Genomic DNA, 12,511 nt, shown 5'->3' on the forward strand with positions numbered 1-12,511 from the left:
TGAAACTCCTCACATTTGGACTTAACAAGACAAGAAATTTTTTTTTGTAAAGGTAAAAAAATTCTTTTGAGATGATTCATATTTGTTTAAATATTGTCCGGATCATATAATTAAGAGATGTGTTCCCAATAGTGAATTTTAAAATATGATATCTTTTTATCATTTTGGGGCATATGGTAGCCATTTTTCTAGCAAGAAAACAGCTTTTAAAATTTTGCAATGTAGTTCTTATTGGCCTATCTTTTTCAAGGATACTCATGAATTTTGTAAAATTTGTGAGTGTTGTAAAAAATTAGGAGAGATTACTCGCTGAAATATGATGCCATTAAATCCAATTTTGGTTGTTAAAATATTTGATTGTTGGAGTATCGATTTCATAGGACCCTTCCTAATTTCTTTTGGCAATCTCTACATTTTGGTGACTGTTGATTATGTGTCTAAATGGATCGAGACCATTCCATGCAAGAAAAAGGATCACAAAGTTGTGCTGAAATTTTTGAAAAAAAATATTTTATCAAGGTTTGGAACACCTCGAGTCATTATGAGTGATGGGAGTAAACATTTTTGTAATAAGTCTTTCAAAATCTTAATGCGAAAATATGGTATTACTCATAAGGTTGCTACCCCTTATCACCCACAAACAAATGGCCAAGTTGAGGTATCCAATCGGGAGATCAAATTCTTTTTGAAAAAGACGGTTAACCCAAGTCAAAAAGATTAGTCTTTACGACTAACCGACGCACTTTGGGCATACTGCATCGCTTTTAAAATCCCGATTGGTATGTCCCCATATAGACTAGTTTTTTGAAAGGCGTGTCACTTGTCTATGGAATTGAAACACAAAACTTATTGGGCAATTAAGCAATTTAATTTTGATGTGAATAAAACTTGCTCTTTTCATAAGTTTCAGCTTAATGAGTTAGAGGAAATCAGGAATGAAACTTACGAAAACTCTCATCTTTCCAATGAGAGAATGAAAGTTTTTAATGATAAAAATATTTTTTGAAAGTATTTTGAGCCTTCACAAAAAGTTTTGTTCTATAATTCAATACTCCATTTGTTTCCTAGCAAGTTTCAATCCCGATGGATTAGTCCATTTGTTGTAAAAACTGTTTATCATTTTGGGGCCATTGAGATAGAAAACCAAGAGAATGGTAATGTTTTGAAAGTTAATGGACAAAGGTTCAAAACCATTTTTTAGTGATTTTACTCCAGATGTTGAGTCCACTACTCTGGAGGATTTTGCTTATCAGAATTAATTTCTGATTTCTCATTGTATATATTGTATTTGCTTTTTTTGTTTTTCTTTCTTATGTTTTTTGTTTTTTGTTTTTTTTTTTTGTCTTATAACTTTAATAGAAATCTACTCCTTGTGTGCACTGAAGTATCTCAGGTGACTTCTTTCCTCTCTATTTAATCATTTTTGTTTCAATATATATTCTACAGTGTTTATCTTGTTGCAATTCATGCATGTATAGCATACATTATCGAACATTTATTTACTAACCATTGAGGACAATATCACATATAGTTGGGGGGAGGGTTTTCTGTTGAAAATGTGTTAGTACAGAATAAAAAATAAAAAAATAAAAAAATAATCAACCTTTAAACAGAGTTGGTGTAAAAACTGATAGTTCCTTGGATTTTGAGGTGGTTAGAATCAATAATGATTAATCTTAAGTTTGAAAAATCTTATGATAAATCATGCTTATTAATGAGGAACATATAGAGATTTAGCCACACACACATCCGAGTTCTAAGACATTTGCTTCAAATTTATGTAAACAAATGTTGAGACTTTCCTTGTGGATACAACTCCTAGTGTTGAGTAGTCACGTATCAACTTTTGTGAAAATTCGTAATTATGTTTGATTATTTTTGTTTGGATTTTACGCTTTATGTAATATTCATCTCTATTAATTTTTACTATTTCACTTAAGTATTAGCAAAACGCTAATTGGGAATATAATTAAGTTGAAATATTACAGATTTTATATATTTAGAACCAATATATTTTAATTATCTCATGATATTATTATTAATTTTAGATAAAAAAATAATTAATAAATATAAATACAAATTATAATTTTTAAATTAATTAATATCATATTTATATTTAATTTCATAACCTATCATTTAATTGGATAATAACTCCTCCCATGCCTAACACATTTTTAATTTTCAGATTTGACGGAAGCTTCTTGGCAACAGGTGGATCACACATTGCCTAACACACCTCACCACATGACAAGCTTCTTGGCTTATCTTCAAAGTGGACCCCGCCGCATGCATTGAACACCTGAAATAATATTGGCCGCAGCAGCTTTTTGGACGCAGTAGAGCTACGTTTTGAAGTCTGAGAAGAAAATCAAGCTCATTTGGTTTCTTTGGGTTTTGAAAAAAAGAAATGAAGAGAGCACATTTCTTCTTCCGGTTTTGGAGAGAGACGAGATGCAACATGGGCACTTAAAAAAAAAAAACAGAGAAAAGGCTGGGTTCTGAATGAAAAGGAAGAGAGCAGGGGAGCTCTTTCTAGACAGCTTTTAGCTTTTCACCATTTTGGATATTATTCAACTTTTCACAAAAGGAAAAGGAAATAAAGTTACGGACTGAGCTATTTACTTAGAGAGAGAGCAGAGAAAAAAAAAATGAAAAAGTGAGAGCTACGGACTGAGCTACGAACCATGGCTGGGCATTCAACTAGGAGGGTATTATTTTTTCTTGGTGGGGGAAAAACGCTGGGAGGACGGCGAAAGGAGGTTGGACGGGACAGACGGCATTTTTCTTTGGAGGATGAGTGTTTTACCAAAAAGAAAAAAAGTGTAGAGAGGGGGAAGCTAATTGACGAAATGCAGAGGGGCTTGCTGTTTTTTCTGGTCTGGGATGTAACACGGACGGATGCTTAAGGGAACGGAACAAGCCTGCTCGACGAAAAGGAAGGAGGAGCTCTGTTTTTTTTTTTTTTTTTTTTTTTTTTTGGGACAGCTGGAAAGCAAACGTTTGGGTGACTTCTCTATATCAGTTAGGACGCTGGACGAAGCCTTATATTTTTGAATGTTTTGATCGTATAAGTATAATCACGCATTAATTTATATATTAATATTAATTTATTTATATTTAAAATTTAAATTAATATTATTTTTAATAAAAATTATTTTTTAACTAATCATATTATATTAATATATAGATTAATATATAATTATTCTTACAACTATATTTTTCCTATTTTGAGAGACTTTTTTTTTGGGTGCTGATCAAATAGAAGGAACGGAACCAGGGGGTTTTTCGGGCTTCATCTGCTCTCTATTTTTGCTCTCCTATAGTTATTTTCTAGTATTAAATTTTCTGTTTTATTTTAGTTATTTAATAGAAAATATTTATTTGATTTTCATAACTCTTATATTGAACATAGTTGGATAAATTTTTGTAAGGTTAGAGGTGAAGTTTAATAATTTAAATATTATTTTCAGATTAACGTTGGAATTTATATTTTGAGTTCAATCGATTGAATGGTTTTATTATTGGATATTTTAATTATCTATATATTTATCTTGATTTATTGTGATTTTTTAATACAGTTAATGCTTGAAAAAATCTATGTGATATTCAAATGAGTTTGTAAATATTTTAACCATCAATCGTTTATGCTTAATCATTAGTGACTATTTTTCTTAATCTTAAATGCTAAATCCTCCAATCAAACGGAATTATTATTTTAGTTTAGTTGAAGTAAATCGATCAAAAACAATATTCGAAATTATTAGGTAAATCCTGGAAACCTTAGTCAATCTCCATATCGATTTATTTTATCATTTTAGTTTTATTCTGTTACTTTAATAATCTTCATCTCAATAATTCTCTTTTCTATTTGACTGCACATTCTTTTTAATAATTTATTTTCATTGTTTGAGTTATTTTCTTTATCACATAAATCAATCCTTATGGATTTGACTCTGTTAGGTACTACAATACCTATATACTTGTAGGTAAAACTGCATTAAATATTTGGCTCACTAATTTGAGTCAAAGTTTATGCGCAACAATGTGCAGCGGATGGAGTACTTGAGTGGTGGCTACTCGGAGTGGTTTATTGACTGTGTGTGATGTGTGTTTGAGCTGGTTGTGTTGGATGTGTTATGAGTGGCATAAATGCCCGGGATTGAAGTGTTGGATGGTTAAAAATATATGGTAATTGTGTTGAAGTTTTATATTGAATGTAGGAGTTGACGCGGTTGTTTGAGTTAGGTTTTAGACGCAGGAGTTGCCGTTGTTGGCTTTGGGGTATATTTATTGTTGGTTTGGTGTTGGTAAGAGGTAGTTGTATTGGTTGAGTTTGGCTTTTGGAAGGAAATTTTAGTGGCTGTGTTGGGGTTTAAATGCTCTAATAGTTTGAGGTGGGACTATTCGGGTTTAATTTTACGAGAGATATTGAGTTAAAAAGTGGCTGTTTTGGATTATTACTCAATAAATGGTAGCTTACTGGATTGGTTTATTAAATGTTGGGTATATGTTTTGTTTAGGTGGTGTTACTGTTGGGTATAAGTTTTGCTTTGTTTAAATTGTAAAATCATTTTTATTATAAAATAATTTTAATATATTATATTTAGAAATATTAATTTATAAAATATAAAATTATTTTGATTTGAAAATAAATTTAATCACGCTAATATATACAATTATTTCCGTGACATCACTTTCTAATTTTAACCCAATTCTTTAAAAAATAATAGTTAAAATTATAATTTTTTATGATTATTTATCATTTTAACTTTTTATAATTCTAGTTATATTGAAAAATTAAAAATAAGTATAATATATTAAATAATTGAAGAGTCGCAATAAAAAAAGCGAAAAAAGTTTTCCCACTCGCGCTTATCCCAACATCTATTTTTTATGCGTGGATCAAATTCCAACTCTCTCAATAAATGGACTCATCACCTGAACTGATAGATATAAGTAAATTTAATTATTTATATTTATATTAATAGAATTTGCTTGAGATAAAAAGCTAAGATATAATTTTCTTTTTCTCCACCATCCCATACCAGTATATTCTATAATCCTGATAGAAGTATTCACGTGATTTTATGACACTACAAGAAAAATATTTATTTATAACAATGAGTTATTTGTCACAAAAATGATCATTTTACGATAAATAACTCGTAACAAATATTAATTTATTTTTTATAGTGTGGACATGAAGATTTTGATTATGAAGATAACATAACCAGATAAGATTACAATATAAAATCCTTCTTAGTTTTTGTTTCTAACTAATATAAACGACATAGAAAAGACTGTAGACAATGAAATATACTAATAATAATGAACAATGGCACATTCCATTTACAATCATATATCTCACCTTAAATACAGATAGATCATAAACACATGACACAGTAGACAAATATGCGACCTGTTGCAATTATCTTTTTCCCATCATTAACCTGGCGATCGATGAGTTAGGAATATGTGCATGATGCGGAAACGGTCCCGGTCTAATCATAACTTGGTGGAGAATGCCCACTACGAAATTTGATCAGCAAAATATTTTTGTAGGGCAAGAGAGAGAGAGAGAGAGAGAGAGAGAGGAATAATAACTCATGCGCATTAGGCAGTAGGAGGTGGCTGAGAAAGAAAGCAAACGAAGTCAAATCCAACACTCTTTATAAATAAAAGTTTTATTTATGGGTTAGGAATATGTGCATGATGCGGAAATGGTCCCGGTCTAATCATAACTTGGTGGAGAATGCCCACTAGGAAAGTTTAATTCTAAATTTGATCAGCAAAATATTTTTGTAGGGCAAGAGAGAGAGAGAGAGAGAGAGAGAGAGGATAATAACTCATGCGCATTAGGCACTAGGAGGTGGCTGAGAAAGAGAGCGAACGAAGTCAAATCCCATCACTCTTTATAAATAAAAGTTTTATTCAAAAAATGGTGCAAAGCAGTTTTCAACAGCGAAGCGGAGAGTGACGTTGAATATTTCCAACAATAAAAAGAAGAAAAGAAAAAAAAATTCCGAGCAAGTAATGATTTTTAGTGATGCCCCATCAAACAGGAGACTGGTTTAGCTGTTGGTCCCCTAACAGACCAACCTTTGCGCTCGTTTTCTCCTCCATTTTTGCCCAGCCCACAGTTAATTTATTCGATGCAGGGGCTTTAATTATTTAAGTACCAGATCAAAAACAACTCTAAGGCCACTTTTAATTATACAATTAGATGAGATGAGATATAATATTATAATATAATTTTTTAATATTAATTTATTTATAAATTAAAAAAAAATTAAATTATTTATTATATTTTATATAAAAATTATAATAATTAAATGAAAAGAAATGGTTTGATATGTGGTAACAAAACCGGACCTAAATTCCCCACTATTCTTAGCCTCTGGCATATAAAGTATTGCTTTCTATATGGTTTGAGTCGATGATTGCTCCCAAAACAACAACAGCTACAATTTTCAATACTTGCCGAGGTAATTAGCTGGCTTTCGCTTATAGCTTGTTTTCAATGAATCGAACATGTGATGATGTTTATATTAGAGAGAAGAAGTCCTATTACTTGGTTCTTAATTTAGTAAAATTAATTAGATCTTGAAAGTTTAAGAACCTATATAATTAGAAACTAATTGAATCGATTATCGTGGGAATTAAAACGCATGCAGATGTCTAGGGAGACCACCTTTGGAAATGCTCTGATCGGAAAAGACAATTACAAGCTAACATACTATTCGTCCTAACGTTGATTTTGCATTTATAGTCGCGCTCATTGTGATTCTAGAAGACATGAACCACATAAGCGAGAGGGATGAAAGGATCATCGAAATAGGCGTGGCCGTGGCTAATATATATATAGGCCTGACCGTGGCTGGAGTAGTACCGCTAGTTGGTTGAATGTGCGTCCAGCTTGGACTAATTAGTGTATTAAACTAGTATTATGATTGTGTTGTACGTGTACAACGATGCTTATGCATTATTAATAATATTTGACTAATTTTTCTATTTATAAATCGGTATATAAAAGATAGTCACTACAATGTACATGATGACAGACACGGTAGATCTTTTATAAGTCAAAATCCCGATCTCGTCAAGTTATTTAGTTGATGTATCCTCTGCATGACAAATTCGATCGGGGACTGGTCTACTGTATTTAACTATAAACACGTACACAAAATATTATTATCTATCTCTCTCTCCAAATTCATGTAAAAACGTTCGAAAAACATAATAACAGAAAAGTCCCTACGACAAATAGATCTCTTCCCTCATCCTCTCGTATGGGAGCTTTCTCGCAAGAAATTTACAAGTTTGACAATGATTTTAAAGCAGTGTGTAAATGTTATGGCAATTAATTAATTTATTGTTATATGTTATCTGACCCTTCTCTCATGTGACAATTGAATGATGAATAAATACATAGAAGATTCTAAGCTTAATGAGCTGAGCTAGTGATCACGTGACCAGCACGTGACTCGTAAGCTACATCAAACAAGGGTTAAACTTGAGCTGCAGGATCTGGACACGTAGAGCCATATGTTATGCCATATATATACATCGCTATAGGCCTCTATTGTTAACCTAATTCATTCTGTATTGTTTCTGCCGATTGAGAGAGGGGTTTTTCGAGAGAGAGAAAACAGAGAGGGAAGAAGCTAGGGTTTCACTGTGAGAGAGAAAATCTGTGCGATTTTCTATAGTGAGATGAGTGCTTTGTAATGAGAGAGTGTTTCTGAGGCTTCTCTATGAAAGACACTGATTATCAATAAAGCTTTGATCCATTCCTGCCATGGACGTAGACCATTAGGGTTGAACCACGTAAATCGGTTGTGTTGTTCCTTTCTTGCTTTATTTATGTTATTTCTTGCTTATTGATCTTGCTATTATTCTGTTTCTTGCTATTTTCTTGTTTTGGTTAGATATTAGGGTTTAGTCTGAATCTGTTTGGTTCTTGTTAGTGAATATTTCTAGTTTTCAACCTCTATTTGAAATTTGTATAAAAGGTATTTTGTACATATAACGTAACAAGTGGTATCTAGAGCCTAGGTCGATGGGGACCATGAGGTTTGACATAGAAAAATTCACAGGGGATAATGATTTTGGGTTATGGAGAATAAAGATGAGGGCACTCCTAGTCGAGCATGGACTTCAGGATGCCCTCTTGGGTGAGAAAAAGAAAGGTTGCTCCTTGAAAGACGAAGATAAGGAGACTGTCAAAGAAGACATTCTCCAGAAAGCACACAGTGCCCTAATCCTCTCTCTTGGGGAGAAAGTCTTGAGAGAGGTGGCCAGTGAGAACACTGCTGCAGGAATATGGTTGAAACTAGAGAATTTTTACATGACAAAATCCCTAGCAAACAGGCTCCACAAGAAAACCAAACTGTATACCTTCAAGATGACCCTTGAGACTCAAATAGGATAGCATCTAGATGAGTTTAATAAAATCATTCTAGACCTAACTAATATAGATATTAAGGAGGAGGATGAAGATCAAACAATCCTCTTGATGAGTTCTCTAGACTCATCATATTAGAACCTTAAAGAAACCATGATGTATGGTAGAGACTCGTTGACACTAGATGAAGTACAATCTGTACTTCATACTAGGGAATTACAAAACAGGAACATAGGGAAGGACTATCTGTTAGGGGTAGAACAGAGAAGAGAGAAAGGAAGGGCAAGAGTGAAACCAAGAAATCTAGGTCTAAATCAAAGGAAAAACATTTTAAATGTTTTCACTGTCACAAGGAAGGGCATTTCAAAAAGAATTGTCCTGATAGGAAAAACAATCTAGGGAATAGGGCCAAGGAGGCAGGGGATGCCTCTGTGGTATTATAGATGGCTATGAGAGTGCTGAGGTACTCACAATGAGTGAAGTTTATTCTAAAACAGAGTGGATAATGGACTTTGGTTGCTCTTTTCATATGTGTCCTATTAGAGATTGGTTTGAAACATTCTTTGAGTTAAAGGGGGGACATGTAATCCTAGGAAATAATGGGTATAGGGTTAGTTAGACTAAAATTACATGATGGTACTGAAAGAACATTGAGGGAGGTCAAATTTATACCTGAGTTGAAGAGAAATTTAATTTCTTTTGATACGCTTGATTTATCAAGCTGCACCTTCAAGTCTGAAGCAGGAGTACTTAGGGTCACTAAAAGTTCCTTACTTATTATGAAAAGGGTTATTAAAAGTGGGTTGTATACTTTGCTTGGAAAAACTGTAGTTGGGGAAGTTTCTTTTATACAGAACACTATAGAGAATAAATTTGTCTTGTGGCATAAGAGGCTTGGACACGTAAGCCAAAAGGGGCTTGTAGAGTTATAGAAACAAGGGTTACTGAGTTAACAGAACCTAGAAAATTTGCCTTTCTGTGAAGATTCCATCTATGGAAAGGCAAAGAGGGTTAGCTTCTAGTCAGCAACCCACAACACTAAGCCAACCCTAGACTATGTCCACTCTGATCTATAGGGAACTGCAAGAGTAAATTCACATAGTGTAAGGAGCTACTTTCTATCCTTAGTAGATGATTACTCTAGGAATGTCTGAATTTATATTCTAAAGAACAAGAGTGACACTTTTGAAAAGTTCAAGAAGTGGAAATCCCTAGTTGAAAACCAAGTAGGTAGGAAACTAAAGACTCTAAGGACTGATAATGGTTTAGAATTCTTGTCAAATGAGTTTAACTTGTTTTTTCAAAAAGTAAGAATTCTTAAGCATAAGACTGTGAGGGAAACCCTCAACAGAATGGTTTGACTGAGAGAATGAACAGGACCATCCTAAACAGAGTTAGGTGTCTGCTGTCTAATTTAGGGCTACCCAAAACCTTTTGGGCAGAAGCTGCCACTACTGCAGTCTACCTTATAAATAAATGTCCATCCTCCACTATAGGGTTTAAAAACCCACAGGAGTTATGGTCCGGAAAACCTCCCATATATGACTACTTAAGAGTTTTTGGATGTGTAGCTTATGCACATTCAAAAACTGATAAATTGGAACCTAGGGCACTTAAGTGCATTTTTATAGGATATCCTGAACGGGTTAAGGGATACAAACTTTGGGTAGATGGACCTGGTAGACATAGGTATATTGTGAGCAGAGATGTGACCTTTAATGAGTCACACATGGCTCAGGTACAAGAATCACAGTTAATCAATAATACTGACAAGCCCTTAGAGGGATCTCAAGTTGAGGTGAAGCAAGTTAATACCCAACCTGAACTTGTAAATGGTGATGACAGTGACTCTGAGGATCAAACTTCAGAGGATACAAGTCAAGGTGGAGCCAAATCTTGGAATCTGGCTAGAGATAGACAGATGAGGGTAATTAAACCACCTCAAAGGTTTGGATAGGCTGATCTTACAGCTTTTGCCTTGACGGTGGCTGATGATGTTGTTTACCAAGAACCTAGATCTTATAAAGAGGCTATATCTAGTAAGGACTCATCTAAATGGCTTTTATCCATGCATGAGGAGATGGAGTCACTTAATAAGAATCAAACTTGGGTTATGGTGCCTAAACCTCAAGGAGTTAGACTCATTGGATCCAAGTGGATCTTTAAGAAGAAAGATGGCATACCAGGGATAGAAGGGACCAGGTAAAGGCTAGGCTTGTAGCAAAAGGCTTTACACAGAGAGAGGGAATTGATTTTAATGAAATTTTCTCACCTGTGGTGAAACATAGCTCAATCAGGTTATTGCTAGCTTATACAACATTTGAAAACTTGCATTTAGAACAATTAGATGTTAAAACAGCTTTTCTTCATGGAGAACTTGAAGAAAAAATTTATATGCAACCCCCTGAAGGTTTTACTGATAAAATAAAAAATAATCATGTGTGTCTACTTAAAAAATCTTTATATGGCCTTAAACAATCTCCTAAACAATGGTATAAGAGGTTTGACACACACATGATTAGTAATAATTTTAAAAGGAGTTGCTATGATAGCTGTGTATATTACAAGGAACAAAAGGGAATAATGATATAACTTTTACTTTATGTAGATGATATGCCGATAGCTTGTAAAGACACTAATCTAATTGATGAAGTTAAATGTATGCTGAAATCTGAGTTTGAAATGAAAGAATTGGGCCCTGCTAAGAAAATGTTAGGAATGGAAATTGAAAGGGACAGAAATGCAAAGGTTTTATACTTGTCCTAGAAAACTTACATTTCTAAAGTTCTGAAGAGATTTGGTATGAATCTTTTGAAACCTGTAAGCACACCTTTAGGTCAACACTTTAAACTTTCAGTAGATTGGGCTGCTAAAATAGATTCTGATATTGAGTTTATGCAACAAATCCCCTATGCTAGCATGGTAGGGAGCACAATGTATGCAATGGTCTATTCTAGACCAGACCTAACTTATGCAGTGAGTATAGTAAGTAGGTTTATGGGGAACCCAGGTAAACCCCATTAGCAGGCCATTAAATGGGTACTTAGGTATCTAGTTGGCACTACTAATCTAGGACTTAGTTTTGGAAAGGGTGTTGAGAAAGCATGTGAGTTACTTGGCTTTGTAGACTCTAATTTTGCAAGAAATATAGACACTAGGAAATCCTTAACTGAGTATGTGTTTATTGCTTTTGGGGGGGCTGTAAGCTGGAAGTCACACTTACAATCTGTTGTGGCTTTGTCCACAATAGAGGCTGAATATATAGCATTGATTGAAGCAAAAAAAAGAGGCCATTTGGTTAAAGGGCATTGAAAATGAGTTAAGCATTTATAATGGTGATATTTTTGTGCACTATGATAATCAGAGTGCACTTCACTTAGCTAAAAATCAAGTTTACCATGAACGGTCTAAGCATATTGATATAAGGCTTCATTTTGTCAGGGGTGTTATAGAGTCTAAGGTTGTGGGTGTGGAGAAGGTCTCAACTGAGGATAATCCCTCAGATATGATGACCAAGTCACTCCCAAGGTCTAAGTTCAGACACTGTCTGAACTTAATTGGTAGGGAGCCTAGAGTCTGTCCCCATTAGGATAAAAAGTGCAGGAATACGCCAATGACGAGGATTGATAATTTAGGCTAATAAATGTTTTGCCAAGGTGGAGATTTGTAAATGTTATGGCAATTAATTTATTTATTGTTATATGTTATCTAACCCTTCTCTCATGTGACAATTGAATGATGAATAAATACATAGAATATTCTGGATCAATGAAGTTTAATGAGTTGAGCTGGTGATCATGTGACCAGCACGTGACTCGTAAGCTACATCAAACAAGGGTTAAACTTGAGCAGCAGGATCTAGACACGTGGAGCCATCGTTATGCCATATATATACATCGCTATAGGCCTCTGTTGTTAACCTAATTCATTTTGTATTGTTTCTGCCGATTGAGAGAGGGATTTTTTGAGAGAGAGAACAGAGAGGGAAGAAGCTAGGGATTCACTGTGAGAGAGAACATCTGTACAATTTTCTATAATGAGATGAGTGCTCTGTAATGAGAGAGTGTTTCTAAGGCTTCTCTAAGAAGGACACTGATTATTAATAAA

Source organism: Carya illinoinensis, chromosome 10 (genome assembly GCF_018687715.1).
Source record: "Carya illinoinensis cultivar Pawnee chromosome 10, C.illinoinensisPawnee_v1, whole genome shotgun sequence".
In the NCBI taxonomy this organism is placed as follows: domain Eukaryota; kingdom Viridiplantae; phylum Streptophyta; class Magnoliopsida; order Fagales; family Juglandaceae; genus Carya; species Carya illinoinensis.